The sequence below is a fragment of the Muntiacus reevesi genome, chromosome 1, assembly GCF_963930625.1.
Source record: "Muntiacus reevesi chromosome 1, mMunRee1.1, whole genome shotgun sequence".
In the NCBI taxonomy this organism is placed as follows: domain Eukaryota; kingdom Metazoa; phylum Chordata; class Mammalia; order Artiodactyla; family Cervidae; genus Muntiacus; species Muntiacus reevesi.
In genome coordinates, this window is record NC_089249.1 from 103,557,739 (window position 1) to 103,578,920 (window position 21,182).

At 38.0% G+C, this 21,182-nt stretch overlaps 1 protein-coding gene and 1 long non-coding RNA gene across 2 annotated transcripts in view; one reads left to right on the forward strand and one right to left on the reverse strand.

The window, feature by feature from the left end:
- LOC136145980 (uncharacterized) overlaps positions 1–21,182 on the reverse strand; it is a 122,287-nt gene that overhangs the window by 16,218 nt on the left and 84,887 nt on the right. The gene's annotated exons all lie outside the window — the stretch shown is intronic.
- Positions 9,957–11,558, forward strand: LOC136163169 (uncharacterized). The gene is made up of 2 exons (XR_010662197.1): positions 9,957–10,090; positions 10,947–11,558. It is a non-coding gene; the product is annotated as an uncharacterized lncRNA (long non-coding RNA).

A 21,182-nucleotide genomic window follows, 5' to 3' on the forward strand; every position in this document is an offset into this window, starting at 1 on the left:
GGCTACGGACCACAGGGTTACAAAGAGTCGGACATGACTGAAGTGAATGAGCGCACATGCATTAAGACCTATCGACTGTTTTGCTCCACAGGAGAGGACTGATGAGATGGACCCTGTTCTTGCGCACAGAGGCTGCGAATCGGATGTGAAGGAGTAGGAAGATACAGGGACATACAATACAGAACCCTGCCCTTTTCACAAAAGAAATTGAGAAGTAACATAGAATAGGAGTTCAAAGCATGGACTTGTGCTGTTGTTTATCAGTAGTGAGACCTTAGGGGAGCTACTCAACAGATGTGAGTTTCAAACAACTCACAACTGTGCCCAGCAGAGTGCCCAGCATACAGTAATCATTCAATAAATGCTTGTAGAATAAGTCAGTGCCAAATTTCCATTCCTTTCCACTAAAAGAACAAACAGAACCAAAAACCATCCCCGTATATATCTGCTGTTAAACTTCTAAAATAATAAGGCAAAACCATCCCACTGAGTGTAGCTTTTATAACTGATATAATTTGTTACCACATCCACTTAAAATTTCAGGAGCCTCCTAATCTATGCTCAAAAACTGTAGCCCAACCAGTGAAAACTGGGCGATATCCTATTCATTCCAGTCATCCTGATGCTATGTTGCTATAGCAGGTATTCCTGTTATTCACTTATCTGAAACTATTTTGACTTGAAAGGAGAGAGCATTTTGAAGATATCTTATTTCTCCCCCCACAAAGCAGGTCAGTTTTTAAAGCACTTCTCATTTTAGCTATGATGTAATTAAATATGAAAATATTTATTAAAAGGAACAGGTCATCTCTTTCCTTGGGTACCCTTTCACTGTAAATTTGAATTTCATTTCCTGGGACTCAAAAGAAAATAATGCTGTAATTCATGGGGGATTGGGACTGAAGGGGAGAGGAAGGGGGCAGTGGAGGGAAGGGGAGAACATTACTGCCACCCCTCGCTCATTTCTCTAGAACTGAGAAAGTGTGGAGGAAACTTGACACTTCCTTGCCAAATGTTCACAGAGAGAGTCTGACTTTTGTTTTTACTTCCATGACCTTTAATGTCTCTCAGTGCAGCCAGACCAACTTTGCATATATATTGACACTATGGAAACCACACAGATAAGCAGTTTGGGGTTTGCATGCTGTATTTACTTTGGCACTTAACAATGATACACATATTTTCACGTTAGAGCTCCCAAGGTCTTTGTTCTAATTTTGAGTTGCTTTTCTCTTTTATTCAGCTTTTAGATTGCTTCATAAGGACTGCAAAAACGCATGTATTTTTAAACTTTTTCTTTTTTTGCTAAGTATAGTTCTATTTTGTTTTGGAGTGCATTGTTTGCTTTAACAGAAGTAGGAAGGGTCTAGTTCAAGCTAGGAAACACACACTCTGGAGGGATACAAGTAGAGGAGTGAGGAAGGCATCTTTGCAGTCACCAAGGGGACAGAGCCAGCAGCGGGATGTCCTTCACAGCTGTGCATGCACGCATTAAGTCGCTTCAGTCCTGTCGGACTCTGCGCCCCGGCGGATGGTAGTCCACCAGGCTCATCTGTCCTTGAGATTCTCCAGGCAAGAATATTGGAGTGGGTTGCCATGCCCTGCTCCAGGGGATCTTCCCGACCTAGCGACCGAACCTGTGTCTCTTACATCTTCTGCAGTGGCAGGTGGGTTCTTTACCATTAGTGGCACCCAGTTTTCCATTTCTTTTCACCCAGGAGTTTCAGAGCGCACTTTGACATCTCTGATTGCCTCTCAGAACCATTCCCTTATCCCTTCTGGCAAGAAACCACTCCCTTCAGTTAGTTCTCACACTGTGTTTTGTTAAGGAAAAAGTCTCTACTTCTGGAAGTCTAAAGAAAGATGTATCAAGAAGGAAGGCTTTAAAAAATATGATAAACATATTCTAATTTTAAATGGCTTCTATGGGACCGAATTGTTTGTGCTCCCTCAAATTCATAAAATTCATGTATGTTGAAACCTAAATTCCCGTTGTGATAGTATTTGGAGATGGGGCTTTGGGAACATGAGGCTGGAGCCCTTGTGAATGGGATTAGTGTCTTTTATAAGAAGAGAGAGATGACATTTCAGCCATGTGGCCATACAGCAAGAAGGCCACCATCTACAGGCATGAAAGTAGGACTTCAACAGACACTGAATTTGCTGCCATCTTAATCTTAAACATCCTAGCTTCCAGGACTGTGAGAAATAAATGTCTATTGTTTAAACCAATCAACCTGTGGTATTTTTGTTATAGCAGCCTGAGCTGAATACAACAGTAGTAAAATACAACAATATTTAACCATTTGACTTTTTAAGTGTATGGTTCAGAAGCATTAAGTACATTCATACTCTTAGGCAACCATTGCCATTATACATCTTCAGAGCTTTTTCATTATCTTAAATTCAAACTCTGTACCCATTAAAAACTAACTTCCCAGCCCACAAGCACCATTCTACTCTCTGTCTGAATTGGACTATTCCTGATACCTCATATAAGTGGAATCATATAATTTGTCCTTTTGTGTCTGGCTTATTTCACTTATCATAGTGTCTTCAACACTGTACTGTATGTCAGAATTTCACTCACTTTTAAGTCTGAGTAACATTCCATTAAGCCTGTATCTGTTCATCTGTCAACAGACATTAAGCTGTTTCTACTTTTTGGCTATTGTGAATAATACTGCTATCAACATGGGTGTACAAATATTTGTTCTGGTCCCTGCTTTCAATTCTTTCGTATATGAACTTAGAAGTGGAATTGCTGGGTCATAAGGTAATTCTCTGCTTAATTTTTTGAGGAGCTGCCATAAAGTTTTCCATAGTTGTGTTTCATGTGTCCACCAATGCTGTACAATAGTTCCAGTTTCTCTTCATCTTTGCCAACACTTGTTACTTTCTGTTTTTTTTTTTTTCTTTTTTTGGTGATAGCTGCTATCTAAAATAACAGGTGTTATTGTGTGAAGGGTATGATCACATTGCTATATTTTAATTTTTCATAAACTACAGTTTTGGCCTAAATTTCTAGATGTTTTTTACAAAAGATTTGGAACTCACTATGACAGTCTAATAACAAGAACTAATATTTTTATTTGATTGTCAATATGGTGCCATCTTACTTTAGTGAGTAGCTAAAGAACTATTTTAGTCAAATAAAGTGAATAAGAAAACTAAGCTTATAGACATACTTTAGTAAAATGCACAGGACATCATGCCTAATTGGATTAGGTATTTATAAACAGCAAGAACAGAATCGTCTCCATGTTTCTGATCTGGACAATTGATAGATGGCAGTGCTATTTACCAAGATATGGAAAATAGGGTATTATAATAAAATATGCTGCACATCCAAGTAGGCATGTTCAGTGGAAATGCTGGGTTATGTGCAACTGAGTTCAGCAAGCAGGGAAAAGCTGAGGAAAAGAGAATTTTGGAGTTTTCAGCGTATGATGATGCCATCAGCCTGAAGACCATCGGCAGAGAAGGGACCACAAAGAACTGATCAGTGGGATACACCAGTAGCTGAGGGTAGGCAGAGGAAGAGTAAGAAGGAATGATTATAGAGTTACAAGAATGATTACACAAAGAAAGATTTTGGCCCAAACTGAAGACAAAGCTGAAGACAGATAGGATAAAAAAATAATGAAAGCTGCCTACTGGATTTAGTACCTAAGCAACCACAGGTAATGTTTATAGAGCAGTTTCAGAAAGCAAATAGAGCACAGGCTTTCATGAAGCTCGGGGTGAGGAGAAGGAGAAAGGCAGGGTGACAGCTTGAGAAACGCACTTTGCTTTTTTATGCTGAGATAGAGTTGAGTCTGGTTATAGGTTAAAGGGAAGGAGCTAAAGGAGAGGAAAAGATTAAAAATACAGGACAGAAAAGAGGCAGCAGATGGATCCAGGTCCCAGAGGAGATGGGAGAGAATGAGATCCAGAGCACAAGTGGCTGGATTAGAATCAAGGTTTGTAACAGAGAAAAGAGGCAAGTTGTGTTTGTAGAAGGTGGGGAGGGGGAGGGCAGGAACTAAGAGCATTCATGCTTGATATAGTCTTTGTGAAATAGGAAGTAAAGCCACCTACTGAGAAAACGTGCTATTTTAGAAAATCAATATGGCATACACTGAACGAAATGAGTTAAAAGTATAAACAGGAAGCTAACATAATAGCTTAGTTGTGAGTTTATATGGGACTTAAGTAGAGTGATGGCAATATGATTGGAAAAGAGGGGTGGACATCATGGCTTTTTTCTTCTCATATTCTTCTGAAAATGAGAAGCATTGTTTTTTGTCTGATTAAGATTCTGATAGACAACATCCATGCCATCAGAATTGCCACATGACACCAATATTTCAAAACATCTAAAATAAAAGCAATAAGATCCTTGAAATCAACCTTGGTGATAAATTTTTTTAAAAATCTGACTCAAAAGCAAGGCAACAAAAGGAAAACTAAATAAGTGGGATTATATCAAACTAAGAAGCTTCTGCACAGCAAAAAACTATCAACAAAATGAAAAGGCTACTGAATGGGAGAAAATATTTGCAAAACATATACCTGATAAGGAGTCAGTAGTCAAAATATATAGGGCATACAATTCAATAGCAAAGAAACAACCCATTAAAAAAAATGGGCAGACAATCTGAATAGACATGTTCCAAAGCAGACACAGATAGACAACAGGTACCTGAAAAAAAAGTGCTCAATACCAGTAATCAGCAGGGAAATGCAAATCAAAACCACAGTGAGATTATCACCTTACACTTGTTAGACTGGCTCTTATCAAAAAAGATAAAAAGTCAAAAGTGTTGGAGAGGATGTAGAGAAAAAGAAACCCTTACACACTATTGGTAGGAAAGTAAATTGGTGCAGCCACTACAGAAAACGGTATAAACGGTATGAAGTTTCCTCAAAAAATTTAAAACATAACCACCATATGATCCAGCAATTTCAGTTCTGGGTCTTTATCCGAAGAAAACAAAGTGAAAATATTAAGTCAAAAAGATATATGTACCCCATGTTCACTACAGCATTATTTATAATAGGCAAGATAAGATAATAATCTAAGTTTCTATCAATGGATAAATGGATAAAGAAAATGTGGGATAAAATGTATATACACAGAGAGACAATAGAATATACTTTAGCTATTAAAGGAAGAAAATTCTGCCATTTGTGACAACATAAATGGACCTTGAGCATATTATGCTAAGTGAAAGAAGCTATCAAAGAGAAATTCCATTTGATATCACTTACATGTAAACCAAGCCAAACCAACCAAACAAATAAAAAAACTAAGCTCATAGATGCAGAGAGCAGATGATTAGTGGTTGCCAGAGGCAGTGGGTAGCAGTGGGCAAAATGGGTGAAGAGGGTCAAAAGGTATAAATTTCCAATTACATAATAAATAAGTCATGGGGATATAATGTACTGCATGGTGACTATATTGTTGCATGGTGACTGTATTGCATACTTGAAAGTTGTTAAGACAGTAGATCATAAAAGTTCTCATCACAAGATTAAAAAAAAATTTTAACAGTGTATGGTGATGGGTGTTAACTATACTTATGGTTGTGGTCATTTCATAATATATGCATTATATGCACAATCTATGCATTCAATATATATCATCATACTGTACCCCTGAAATTAATACAATGTTATCTGTCAATTATAACTCAATAAAAACAAATGTTTAAAAAAGAACAAATGCAACTGGCCAATAAACTTAAGAAAAAAATGTTCAGTATAATTTTATATATATAAATATGCACATATAAAATATAATAATATATATAGAATATCTAGAGCTAGAACAGGAGAAGGCAATGGCACCCCACTCAAGTACTCTTGCTTGGAAAATTCCATGGACAGAGGAATGTGGTAGGCTGCAGTCCATAGGGTCACTAAGAGTCGGACACGACTGACTTCACTTTCACTTTTTACTTTCATGCGCTGGAGAAGGAAATGGCAACCCATCCAGTGTTCTTGCCTGGAGAATCCCAGGGACGGGGGAGCCTGGTGGGCTGCCGTCTATGGGGTCGCACAGAGTCGGACATGATTGAAGTGACTTGGCAGCAGCAGCAGCAGAGCTAGAACAAAACATTTTTGGAGCAACAAGATTCTCTAAAGACAAGTTTTTTTAGATTTCAGAGATGAATATCAATATTAACTTGCCCTTCCCATTTCAATCTTTGAGTGATCCATTGTAACACCTTCTCTGTCACACACACATTCTTATGTGTGTACATATATGTATAGAGTAGAACAATTGATTTAAGAGAAACTAGGGTAAAGACAAAAAGGAGCCTGACCAAAACCCCTATGTAAACCAGAAATAAAGATTGCAATAATGAATGATTTGCTTTTTAAAAAATTGTGGTAAAATAGAGGAACTAATAGAGGAACTATACTCCATGGAGTCGCAAAGGGTTAGACACGACTTAGCGACTAAACAACGATGATACATAACATAAAATTTACCATTTTAAGATACACAGTTTAGTGGCAGTAAGTACATTCACTTTAATTGTGCAACCATCACCATTATCTATCTCCAGAACTTTTTCATCATCCTGTATATATATATATATATACATATATATGTATGTATATATATGTGTGTGTGTGTGTATATATATAGGCTATTGTGAACAATGCTGCTAAGAACTAAGTGTACAAATATTTGTTATAATGCTTACTTTCAATTCTTTGGGATATATCTCTAAAATTGGAATTAATGAATCATGATAATTCTATGGTTAATTTTTTGAGGAACCACTATATAGTTGTACCATACTGTATTTCCACCGGCAATGCACAGGGTTTCAATTTCTCTACATTTTTGCCAACACCCATTATTTTCTATTCATTTGTTTTAATAACAACTATCCTAATGGGTGTGAAGTGGTATCTTATATATGTGATTTTGTTTCACTAATGACTAGTGATGTTGAGCATATTTTCATGTGTTTATTGGCCATTTATGCACTATCTTTGTTTGTTATTGTTGTTCAGTTGCTATCTTTGGGAAAATGTCTATTCAAGTCTTTTTCCCATTTTAAAATCGGCTTGTTTGTTGTTCTTATTGTTGGTTGTAGGAGTCGTAGAAGTCCTTTATGTATTCTGTATATTAATCCCTTATCAGACACATGATTTGCAAACACTTTCTCTTAGTCTGTGGGTTACCTTTCCAATCTTTGTGTGTGTGTGTGTGTGTGTATATGACTATGCCGACTCTTTTGCAACCCCACGGACTGTAGCCTGCCAGGAGATCTCTGTCCATGGATTTTCCAGGCAAGAATACTGGAGTGGGTTGCCAGTTCCTCCTCCAGGGGATCTTCCAGACCCAAGGATCAAATCTGTGTCTCTTATGTATTGACAGGCAGGTTCTTTACCACTAGCACCCCCTGTAAAGTGTTGCTAATGTTTTATATTTTGACTTTTTGGCCATGAGGCATGTGGGATCTTAGCTCTCCAACCAGGGATCAAACCCACACTCCCTGCACTGGAAGATGAAGTCATAACCACTGGACTTCCAGGGAGGTCTCCATGATAGTTTGCTTTATTCTCTACAAGCATACCACACAGGACATGCACCATGCTCCTTCTCATCACAGTACCAAAAACTGGGTTTCCAGCTTCTCTAGAAAAGGTAAGAGATCTAGTAAACCTGGACTCATGTTCTCCTGTGTCCGGAGTCAGAACACTTGTTTTAACGCGGTGCTTCCAAACCTTTTAAGTAGAGGCTCAGTTAAAAAAAATGGTAAGATTTGAATAGTACACTGGAGTCAGCAGAAGAAGCTGCTTGACTGAGGCAATGAACTTAGGTTCGTTAGTACCCCCAAAGGCTGTTGTGATCAATATCTGGTCACATTGGTAACCCATTCTGGTGAGCTATGAACTGTTGAAATGTTTCTAAGCAAAAGAGTGAAAGTATCAGTGCTGCATTTAAAATGATAACTATAGCAGTAGTGTAGAGAGCAGGCAGGAGGCAATCAAATACGTTAAAAGTTTTCCTAGATCAGTATAGGGAAATGGCTATAAAGGCTGGTCATACGGCACTGCTAAGGACAGAGAAGAGGGTCTTCCAGAGACTTTTAAAGATAGAACCTAAAGATCTAGTGCCAGAGATAGCTTCAGACTTCCCTTCCAGCAGGAACTTAACGACAGAGCTACAGTCTTATTGGTAAAAAAAAAAAAAAATACCTGAAGCTCAGGTGGTCTTAAAACCTCAAATGTAAACATTATAAAAAATCAGTTAAGTCTTCTACTAACTTAGATGCTTCAGAAGATTTTAGCCTCATGAAAGGCAAATTGCTAAGCAGTAGTATTGTTTAAAAATATTGTTCCAAGCTTATTAAATAGCCTGATAAATAGATTTTCATTTTAGATGTTTGATGTCTTATGTATCTTTATAAGCACTGGCTTATAAATATAAGGGTTATTTTCCCCCCTCCCTTCGTCATCACATTTTAGCCTTATCTGATCTAAAAGGGTGGGGTTCATCATCCGCAGTAACCACAAAGCCACCTGAGAGGCAGCAGTATGGTGCATGCAAGTCATTTAAGCATGCAGTCATAAGTGTAAGTAAGTAGGTTATGTCCAGTGCTCTTGTACTTGACACTGTGAACATTAGCAATCTACTTAAAATACATTCACCAGCTTCTCCTGCATTATAATTTTTACTTCACACCATGGAGGTGGCATAGGTGTGATTTTTTCTTTTCTAAATGAAACTGTTGAGGGGATTTCCCCCTTCTTTCCTTCTTTATTCTCTGAAACATAAGTTTAGAGATTTCTTTTTTCTCTAAATGATTACATGGGTATTTTGAATTTTACATCAATTTTTTGTTTTTCCCTATTGAAATCAAAATATGGTCCGATTCCCTTGAACTCTGGCAGTTAGGAACTCAGGAGACCTTCAAAGGAGAAGACTGCAGCTCAGGAAAGGAAGGACTGACCGCAAGACTCTACCACCCTGCCCTTCGGGGTTATCTGTTGCAGGCAGCGGCTGTCGTTTTGTGCGTAATTCACTTGAGACAACAAAAAAACACACTGAAGTCAGACGCAGAACATGCCAAGCAAGAGAATGAGTTTGATCTATTGCGTGTCTCACTAGGAGTGGAAAAAAGAAAAAGGCAGGAAAATAGAGTGGTTTCAGAGAGATTCCCACTCCCATTCTTCCCTCCGCTTCACTGCAGGAAGGAAGCCTGCGTCTCAGAGACCCAGAGAGGAGAGCTGCTCTGGATGGATACCCCCTGCAGAGTGCCCACACACAGAGAAGCAAATTTGCATAGATACACAGTACCTCCTCCTCTTGTGAAAGCTGCTGGGAAGAAGTGCTTCTATGCCAGGCCTATTGTGGTTGGCCTACTGTGTGATTGAAGAATCAAAGAAGAGAGAGTCCTCCAAACAGAAGAAAGTAGGATGGGATGCTTCCCCCAGCCAAGGTCAATGTCCAGACCAGACATAATCATAGTCCCCAGAAGCACATGTCCTGTCAGAGAAGGTCTGAAAATTCTATTACCTTTAAAAATCTAATATTGATCTAATTATCACCTTCACTCCCAGATTTTCCAAATTTGCCAATATTATGCTTTTTTGGTAAAGTATCCAAACTCGGTCCTAAAAAAGTTTTACCAGGCCCCAGAATGGGATTGATTTCCATTGAAAACCCTTGGTATTGATAAAATAAATTTCCCATACAGATTCTCTCAGAAGCAGTGAGATGTTAGATATACATTTTAAACAGGGAGTATATAATTAGTAATGCTACAAACTGTCAAGGTATCATACACATATCATAATTTCACTACAATGGGAACTCAAGCTCAGCTTCTCCCTGATTTTCTGGCCTATTTATAGCATGACCTGAAAACAGATCTGACATCATAACCAGAATTGCGGTGCTGGAGAAGACTCTCATGAGTCCCTCGGACAGCAAGGAGATCAAACCAGTCAATCCTAAAGGAAATCAACCCTGATTATTCATGGGAAGGACTGACACTAAAGCTGAAGCTTCAGTACTTTGACCACCTGATGTGAAGAGTTGACTCATTGGAAAAGACCTTGATGCTGGAAAACATTGAGGGTAAGAGGAGAAGGGGACAACAGAGGATGAGGTGGTTGGATGCTATCACCAACTCAATAGACATGAGTCTGAGCAAACTCCAGGAGATAATGAAGGACAGGGAAGCCTGGCATATGGCAGTCCATGGGGTTGCAAAGAGTTGGATACAACTTAGCAACTGAACAACAATAACAATATAAATAAAGATCTGATTTCTTTTTAAAGAGATAAGATTTAATTTCTTTAAATTGTACTTCTTTAAATTCATATTAGAACTTTATATACTAAAATATTGAAGACAATATTATAAATGTACTTTCTATTATAAAAATAAGACATAGAATTATAGTATGTGACATGTACATTGAGTGATATCTTTTTCCTGACTAATCAACAATTATTTATTGTACATTTTACTCAGAAAATCAATATATTTTCCTTTTCTTTTGATATGTCAAATACAATCTTAAGATAACCTTGGTTAAAATTATCATGTATTGGGTAACTCAGTAGTGTATAAGTATGGAGGGAGTTAGGGAAGAGATGAGCAAAAATGGAATCTGAAATATTAATGTAGATTGAGATAACAGATATTTTGACTGCAAATAAATCCAAAATTTTCATTTCAGCTAATTATGTCAATCTTCTTCCTCATAAAGCTAAATTCATAGTTTAAAACATAAACAGAAATATATATATTAAACTTTGATAGAAACTTCAAAAACTTGAAGCGTGTTTTTTACAGTATATTTAGGAAATAAATTGTTCTGATTGAATGAGCTTTCTAGTTTAATGAGAAAATGAAAACTTTTTAGCTTTGATCTCTGTAGTGGAAAGCTTAGCTTAAACAAACAAGTTTACTATTTTCCTTTACCAGAAAGAATATGACAAGCACAAGCAAATGATTCAGGATCATTGAATGATGCTGCTGCTGCTAAGGCGCTTCAGCCGTGTCCGACTCTGTGCGACCCCACAGACGCCAGCCCACCAGGCTCCCCCGTCCCTGGGATTCTCCAGGCAAGAACACTGGAGTGGGTTGCCATTTCCTTCTCCTGCGCATGAAAGTGAAAAGTGAAAGTGAAGTCGCCCAGTCTGTCCGACTCAGCAACCCCATGGACTGCAGCCTACCAGGCTCCTCCGTTCATGGAATTTTCCAGGCAAGAGTACTGGAGTGGGGTGCCATTGCCTCCTCCAATTGAATACTGAGGGTTTTACTTTTTCCCTTTATTAATTCACTTATTTGACAAATATTTACTGAACATCAACAATGTGCCAAGTACTGTTCTGGGCAAAAGTTCTATTTGATAGTCTTTATATATACTCTAAAGGTATAAATAACAGGGTTCAATGTGCAGAGATTCCAACTTCTTCCTTGCAATGTACTCTTAAAATTTTGTATTAGCTCGTTTTTGGTAATATGGTGACTTTGCCTAAAAGTTTACAATGTCTTTCCTCTGCATGCTCTTAAAATAAAGCCTACATAATTGAAGTTCTGGTTCATCACACTTTTACTGCAGTGCAAGATAATCTGTAAAGAAATCACTACAGTGTCATGGGAACTGACGATTGTTTACTTGTATATGACGGTCAGAATTCCATTGTGGAACCAGCAGTCTTCACTGTCTACATGAAAAGGCCATCTTCAGATAGAAAGCACAGTCAGTGTGACATAGAAACAGTACAGCCTCAGGAGTCAGACAAACCTGGTCATTTGATGAGGAGGTAAGCTCCTCCTTTTAGCCTTAGTGTACAACACTGAAAAATAAACCTAAAGTTATTTTGAAGATTAGAGAAGATAATTCATTCAACAAATACTCATCACCTGATTTAGCCTGAGTGCCCTGGAGAATCACTATAGGGCCTTACAGAGAATGAATGAGCATAAGGTAAGACCAGAATGAGCGAAATCAGTTAGGGATCTGTTAGAACCCAGAAATAAGTGCAGCTTTCATTGAAGGAGAGATGATGAGGAGAAAGAGAATTAAATGGATTTGAGCCTTAAAAAGAAATTAAGAAAGTGGTATCAGCAGGAGAGGGTGAGAAGCTGCATGTGGATGGTGAGAGTGTAAGGTATAAAGGAACATTTGGACCTCTTATTTGGGTATCTGAGCAGATGGTGGTGCCATTAACTGGGAGAGAGAATTTTGGAAAAGCAGCAGATTTTGTGGGAAAGAAAACAAATTCTATTCTAGACGGGTAGAGTCTTCTGAGACACCCATGGGACCCCCAAGTAGTAATTTACAATACGTGGTTAGAAATACAGGTCTGGAGATGATGCAGGGGAACACGATACAGGATAGAAGCTCAGTGATCAGCAGCTGCTACTGAACAGACCTCCCAGCTGGCAGTGAACATCTTTGCTTCCCTCACTGGTCTAGAAGCATCCATAGTTCAGGGACCATTAAGCATCTTATAGGCAATACATCATAATGTATAGGCAATACATCAACTGGAAATTTTTCACAACTACTAGCACTACCTGAAGAATTCGGGTTCAGCCTCTTAGCTGTGGAAAAGCAGTTCAAGGAGTCTTGCTACTGCTCCCCTTTCAGTGATCCATATATCAGTTTTCCACTGTGGCTTCTTAGAACTTTCTTTTCTTGAAAATTTATTTATCTATTTAGTTGTGGGTCCTCACTGCTGCACTCAGGCTTTCTCTAGTTGCAGTGAGCAAGGGTTACTCTCCACTGTGGTGCACAGGCTCCTTACTGATGGGACTTTTGTTGCAGAGCATGGGCTCTAGGCGCTGGCTTAGTAGCTGTGGTGCATGGGCTTAGTTGCTTCACAGCATGTGGATCTTCCTGGACCAGGGATTGAACCAGTGTCTCTTGCATTGCAAGGTGGACTCTTAACCACTGGACCACTAGGGAAGCCCAGAGCTTTGAACTTTTGAATCTATATTTCAAGATGTGCTTAAAGTATGTGTGTAAACTCTCTCATTTTGATTTTCCATACAACTGTTGGGTGTAATGGGCTTCCCTGGTGGCTCAGCTAGCAAAGAAAGCACCTGCAATGCAGGAGGCCTGGGTTCGATCCCTGGGTTGGGAAGATCCCCTGAAGAAGGGAACGGCTACCCACTCCAGTATTCTGGCCTGGAGAATTCCATGGACTGTATAGTCCATGGGATCGCAAAGAGTAGGACACAACTGAGCGACTTTCACTATTGAGTATGACATGTTGAAGTCACATGATAGCTAGGGAGACGTATTAAAACCAGAGAAAACACAAGCAGCTGTGAGTCAAAACATGCTCAGTGCATTGAAGACCCATGAGGAGTGATGTGACAGTGGCGTGAGATGGCCTGGGAAGACAAGCAGAAGGCAGATCATGCAGGGAATGTGCAAAGATCCTGAGGTAAGAACATCACTTGTCCTGAGAACTGGAATATCAGAAATTCATAAAGAGGTGAAGCTGTAGAAATATTTCAGCAGAAAGGTTTGGATCGGGAAGGGCTTTACAGCCGCGTGAGGAATCCAAACTTTATGCTGGTGCCCATGGTAAATTACTGAAAGATTATTAGAAAGTTCATTTTAATTGTCATATGGAGGATGGACTGGATAAAGTTGAGTGTTGGCAGCCAGGAAGGATGCTGCTGTGAAAAGCCAGGTGAGCTATCACGATGACTGAATTGATGCCAGGAAAGCACGGAAAGAAAAAAAAGTGGACACATCCAGTGTCAGTATCTGGTGAATATCTGGATGTGGGCTACCAGGAAAGTAAGGGCCTAAGCATGACTGTCACCTACCAAGGTTTCCCGGTGAGGGCAATGGATGGTGGCGCTGTTCTACTCTGTCCTGTTTCCTTCTGCAGAGCTTTTCTTCACCTATGGTTGTCATGCTCCAATTTTCTCTGCAGTGGTGATCGCTAAAATACTTATCTGTCACTGGTTGGTTGATAGTAGGTTCATACCAAAGAAAACGCAGTTCCGCTAGGCTGCTACTTCTTCCACGGATGCAGAAAGTTTTACCCTAATGAGTCGATGATAATTTGAGGCCTGGAAGGAAGTGTGGGAACAGCAGCTGCTCCCAAACCCGCAGGGATCAGCTCTGGACCTCCTCAATGATGATGGTCACTGCATTGTCTCATTCTTAGGGAACTAGCACCAAGGGGACTAAACTTCATGCAATTTAAGTTCCCTACTGTTCCTGCTAAAGTATATACAGTCACGATTTCTTTAAAGTGACTATTAAAGTATTTTTCTTTTACCATACAGCTGTAAAATTCTACAAACTGAGTTGCCATATAGAAATACTGGTTCTCACCAATTCTATGATTTAATTATTTGAAACTCTAAGAACTTCTAATTCCGCAGACACTGACCACTACCCTGAGCCACAGCTTTCTGTTCAACAGGTATTTTAAAAGCTATTGTGGCTTACCACAGCACCTTGAAGGGGGTTTTCTATTATTATACTGAAGCCTATCATCTGATATGCTCAGAACTACCTTTTTTAAAAAATGTAAAATAGTTTTAAATTCAGTCATCCTGAAGCTCTTGCTTTTAGTTTGTTGCTGATTCTGTTTCAGACAGGATGTATTTCATTTGAAAAGAAAAAGGCAGTTAAGAAATTTCCAGTTTATTTCTCTGAAACCATTTTATCATTTTAAGAAATGATAAAGATTCATCACTTTTTTTCTAAGAACGCAGGATAGTTTTTAGTAAATGCTATAAAGAAAATGTGCATAGTTTTAAGAAAATATAATATTTAGACTCTATTCACTAATAACTGATGATATTTGATAACTTTTGGTCACCAAAAGGAAGGAAAGCACTAGGGGAGTACTTCATGTGAGCCAAGAGGTAGAAACAAGCTACTAAATTAGGCAAATCTTCCTTGCACAGAAGCGTTTTAAGGAATACAAAATAAATGTTTTTAAGGAGACAACCTAGTTGGAACACAGCCTTTGGTTTGTTTATTCAATTGTGGGAGAAATACCATAAAAAACTCATTTACATTCAACATGCTGTGTATTTTATTAATTTATTGATGTCTAGGAAGGATGATGTTAGTGATGCTGAAACAAGAAAAACAAAGTTTTTCTTCTGTGCATCTCATGCCTCCCATTTTAAATAGTTTCCATGATGCAAATATTACACGTTCCGTACTCCCATTTCTCTGATAGACTCAGTCAATATGTAACAGGTGAGCCTTGCCATGATGAATGCCTTTAGTATTTTAAGCATTTTCTCTACATGATAATACTTCAAAAGTTTGATGGGTTTTGTTTTTTTTTTTCATTTTGAGAACATAAAGCAAAACTCTGATGTATTGATACTTCAACTGACAGCAAATATTTTGCTTTCAAAATCCTTTTACTTTTTCTCTCTTCTGAGTTACATTGGAATAGAAAATTTTTATACTTGCTAAAGTAACACAGAGTTATTTTAAACATCAAAAAATCAATCTCTTTATTTGGCAAAGAAATATTTCTAAGCATGCAATAACTAGGACTCAATTTAAATATATTATTTGTATCTTCTATGTCACTTGGCTTTGTCTCCAGAGGATTTGACATTAGAAAATTCCATGAACCCTTAAAGTATCTTATTATAAAGAAATAATTGATAATCAAGATGATTTCCTCCATTTCAGCTTTCATCATTAGTGTTTGTTAAAGTGGGCTTCCCCGGTGGCTCAGCAGTAAAGAATCTGGCTGCCATTGCAGGAGACACAGGAGACAGTTCAGTTCCTGGGTTGGGAAGGCAACTGACTCCAATATTCTTTACAGGAAAATCCCATGGATAGAGGAGTCTGGCGGGCTACAGTTCATGGGGTCACGAAGAGTCAGATATGACTGAGCATGCACAAACACATTAATAATTATCTTCTTAATATTATACTTCCTTTATAACTTTTGATTTGGTAATACACAGCAGAGACTAGATATCTGTCTCCCTGTTAGAAAAACTGAAAATGGGCTCTCTTGCATTGAAAAGTAGGTTGAAACTGGTGACCTTTCCTAACATTCTGCAATAACAAGGAGATTATAAGGTTTTTCATATTTTATTTTCCTGACATTCCTCTGAAGTAGAAAAGGAAATACACTTCCTCTCATCTTATAGCTGAAGAGAAAAGCTGTAACTTTCCCCCAAGTCATGTTCCCTGTAGATCTGAAATTTAAACCTTTGTCTTTTGACTCTCTCTCCTTACAGAATAACCAAAGTAGCTTATAAACAACTTGTCTTTCTATTATTAGAAACTTCTTAGATGACCTCTTCCTTCCTAAACTCTTGGGATTTTTTTTCCCACTAGTAATGCTATTTCTAAAATAATGCTGTTAGAGGTATGAAGATGAGCTAATCACCTGACAATAGATGAACCTTCGAAGCAACCCAGTGGGAAAATATAAAAGATAGAATTTAATCTTCAACTTAAAATCTCATGGTTAACCATGCAAGTAAAAGATTTATCACATTTATTTGTGATCACTGAATTAAATCCTCATGACAGTTAACATCATACAGCCTTTTGATAAAACAGCATTACATTTTAGAGTGCTTTGCCACAAATTTGAAATTGAAACATGTGAAAAAGGGTCACATGTTTCCAGGATCAAACGAGCAGTTAAGGGCCTCAAAACACATTCTAAGATGCTGATTAAATGTGGTTTGGGCATGATTTTACAAATATAAACTATTTGAGAAACTGTAAGTTCTTTGTAATCAAATGCATTATCTTTCAAAACTTAAACATTATAATAACAAAACAGCAGTGCTATTCTAAGTAGAACATTCCTTCTTCGGAATTAGTTGTTTTACTATCCCAGAGATATATCTGGAACAGGGTCTAGTTCACAATAACCGCTCAATAAATATTTGTTGAACGAATAAATAAATGAGTCTCAAGTTCTGGAGAAAAGCATGGAATGCAGCCATAGATTTGAGGATCACAGCTAAAATGGACGGAGCTGAATTCACGCCAGATGGATGAAAGAAGAGTCTGTAGTCTCAGAAGTTCTCAAGAATGCACACAGATAAGAAGTATAAGTTTCCATAAGAAGAGATTTAGTTATTATTTTGATTATATTGTGTCATCTATAATTGGAGATCAGTAAGATAATCAGAACAAAAGAAATATATAAAAACGATAACTGTCAGACACAAAAGATAACTTAGAAAACGCAAATGAAATTCTGTTATTGATGATAGTAGACATATATAAATAAGCAGAAAGAAATTTCACAAAAAAATACAGGATTTACATGCAAAAATTATAAAGCTTCACTTAAAGACATAACAGAAAATTTGAATACCAGAGGGCTTCCCTGGTGGCTCACAGGTTAAAGCATCTGCCTGCAATGCAGGAGACCCGGTTCGATCCCTGAGTTGGGAAGATCCCCTGGAGAAGGAAATGGCACCCACTCCAGTATTCTTGCCTGGAGAATCCCATGGAGGGAGGAGCCTGGTAGGCTACAGTCCATGGGGCCGCAAAGAGTCAGACACGACTGAGCGACTTCACTCACTCAACCCCAAATTAGATGATAAACCTTGCAATTAACATTCCAATGGCCCACCATACACCTATTAGGACAGTCCAAATCCACAGCACCGACACCACCAAATGCTGGTGAGGATACAGAATGACAGAAACTCTCATTTATTGCTGGTGAAAATTGCTGGTGCAAGACGGTATATTCACGTTGAAAGATAGTTTGACAGTTTCTTGCAAAACTAAATAAAATCTTACCAGATGATCCAGCAATTGAGTCCCTTGGTATTTACCCAAAGGAGTTGAAAAGTTATATCCACACAGAAGCCTGCACATAGATGTTTATGGCAGCTTTACCCATAATTGTTAGGACCTGGAAACAACCAAGATGTCCTTCAGGAGGTGATGGATAAAGAAACTATGGTACATTAGACAACGGCATATTATTCAGCACTAAAAGGAAATGAGCTAATAAGCCTTGGAAAGCTATGGAGAAAATTTAAATGTATATCTCCAAGTGAAATAAGTCAGTCTATAAGGATTACATACTATATTATTTCAATGGTATGATATTCTGGAAAAAGTAAAAATACAGAGACAGTGAAAAGGTTAGTGGTTATTGATGGCTTTCAGGGGTTGGGGGAAAAGATATGAACAGGCAGAGCACAGAACATTTTTAGGGCAGTGAAACTGTCCTGTATGATACTATAGTGGTGAATACATGCCATATATATGATGTCATTTTGGTCAAAAATAGGTATGCACATGTGTGGTTTGAGAAGAGATAGAAGTGATCTTCTCTGAGCGGTGGGATTACAGATGAGTAGGAAAGGATACTTATACTTCCACACTCCCCACTGCATAAACTATATTTACAACTTAAAACATAAGTAAAATGACCTTGGGAATGTTATCTACACAATCATGACAACCCGATATGACATAGGTGCTAGACAGAGTAACAAACTATAAAGTACTAAAAGATTGGTAACACAGGCAAAGCCAGACCTAAAACTTCAGATTCTGAGCCCAGATTTTTCCATTCCCCAGTTCACAATAACAAAAAAGATAAAAGTTTAGGGAACACAGTCCAGTGCTGCTGCTGATGGTAATACTAGTGATTTTCACTTGTGATGGACTATCACAGGCCCCAGGTGCTGTGCCAGATGCTTTACTTATTTTATCTAATTTAATCCTCACAGTTCTTTCAGGCTTCACAAATGAGGAAACTCAAGTCAAGAGAATATAGGTATTTTGCCCAAAGTCAAAGTGTTAGTAAGTGCCAGAGCCAGAATTAACATTGAAGTTTAATCGGACTCCAAGTTCTTTTCCTCACAACAGCTGAATTGCCTCTAAATAAAATAGAAATAGAAGAAAATATTAATTTAAAAAAATCTTGAAAGAAAATTTGATCTCTAATAATGAAAAATGTAGTGTATCTTAATGAATAACATTTAATTTTAACTGTAGTAAGCATAGCACATCTCTATCATATAACTCACCCATAGCTCTCCACGTTTATACTTAAACTTCACAGTGACTCTTTTCAGTAATCTGGCCTGTAGGCCAATGTATCAAGTAAAGATGGAAAAGCAACATAAAAATCACTTTTGTATCAGTAAAGTGCTCTCAACTGGAAAAATAAAAAAGAATTATCCTTCCCTGCAAGCATGTGAAAAGATTACATATTTGCACTCTTCTTTCCTCCATAAAAGCTAATCCAAGCTTCCTTACTGCCAAGCTTCTGAACATTTACATAAACGATAGATTTGTTATCACTTATTACTGAATTCAGCGGATCACATGCAAAATGTGCAAAGACATGATTAAAAATCTTTGATCTTTTAATCAAAAGAGTAAGCAATATTAATTCATTTTGGCAAGTGTGATACATATACTCTATTGTAATACTATTTTGCATTTGAGATTACCACACTACAGTAATTTCTTTATTAATGAAGGTTTGCTGCTATGTGATTTCACTGTAGCTCTAGGCAATAATATCCTTTCTAGATCATTGGCTAAATTTGGTGTGACTTTATTTTATAAAATAATCATATCCTTTATAAAATATAAATTTTGCCTTCATGGCATTTGATTCTGTAAAGTTCATAGGCAGAAATATCACTGAGAACTGTGTAAACGGGGAGAGTGAAAAAAATCTTCAAATTGAATACGAAATAAGCTTCAAATTCAAAAGCCCACTGTATTTCTGTTGGTATTAATTTTGTGAAGCAAGAAAAGAAAAAACCTTCCAAATCTTATTACTGTCCCATTCATTAATGGGGATAGATTTATAATAAATAATTATAACACAAAGAAGGATTCACATTATTGCAACAAAAGAAGGGGTAGGCTAATTGTTCCTAGAAGGATCCTGGAAGACTTTACAGAAAAGATATCAGTCAGTTCAGTCACTCAGTCGTATCCGACTCTTTGTGACCCCATGGACTGCAAGTATGTCCAGCTTCCCTGTCCATCACCAACTGCCAAAGCTTGCTCAGACTCATGTCCATTGAGTCGGTGATGCCCTCCAACCATCTCATACTCTTTCATCCCCTTCTCTTCCTGCCTTTAATCTTTTCCAGCATCAGGGTCTTTTCCAATGAGTCAGTTCTTCACATCAGGTGGCCAAAGTATAGGAGTTTCAGCTTCAGCATCAGTCCTTCCAATGAATATTCAGGACTGATTTCCTTTAAGATTGACTGGTTGGATCTCTTTGCAGTCCAAGAGACTCTCGAGAGTCTTCTCCAACACCACAGTTCAAAAGCATCAATTCTTCAGCACTCAGGTTTCTTTAGAGTCCAACTCTTACATCCATACATTGACCACTGGAAAAACCAGAGCTCTGACTAGATGGACCTTTGTTGCCAAAGTAAAGTCTCTGCTTTTTAATATGTTGTCTAGGTTGGCCATAGTCTTTCTTCCAAGGAACAAATGCTTTTTAATTTCATGGCTGTAGTCACCATCCACAGTGATTTTGGAGCCCCCCCAAAATAAAGTCTGTCACTATTTCCATTGTTTCCTTATCTATTTGCCATGAAGTGATGGGACCAGATGCCATGATCTTAGTTTTCTGAACACTGAGTTTTAAGCCAACTTTTTCACTCTCCTTTTTTACTTTCATCAAGAGGCTCTTTAGTTCTTCACTTTCTGCCATAAGCGTGGTGTCATCTGCATATCTGAGGTTATTGATGTTGCTCCTGGAAATCTTGATTCCAGCTTGTGCTTCATCCAGTCTGGCATTTCGCATGATATACTTTGCATATAATTTAAATAAGCAGGGTGACAATACAACCTTGACATATGCCTTTCCATATTTGGAACCAGTCTGTTGTTCCATGTCCAGTTCTAACTGTTGCTTCCTGACCTGCATACAGATTTCTCAGGAGGCAGGTCAGATGGTCTGGTATTCCCATCGCTTGAAGAATTTTCCACAGTTTGTTGTGATCTACATAGTCAAAGACTTTTTTCTAAGGAAAAGACATAATTTGAATTAATCTCTGACAAATGGGCAGAATCAGGAAGTGGAGAGGAAAGGAGAGATGCGGAGTAGGATGGAAAAAGGATACAGTCTTAAATGCTCGTCTAAATGGTGAATATTTACTCTGTGATAAATAGAAAGCTACCAGATTTTGAGCTCAAAAGTAATATGATTCAGAGTTACAAGGTGTACTCTGATG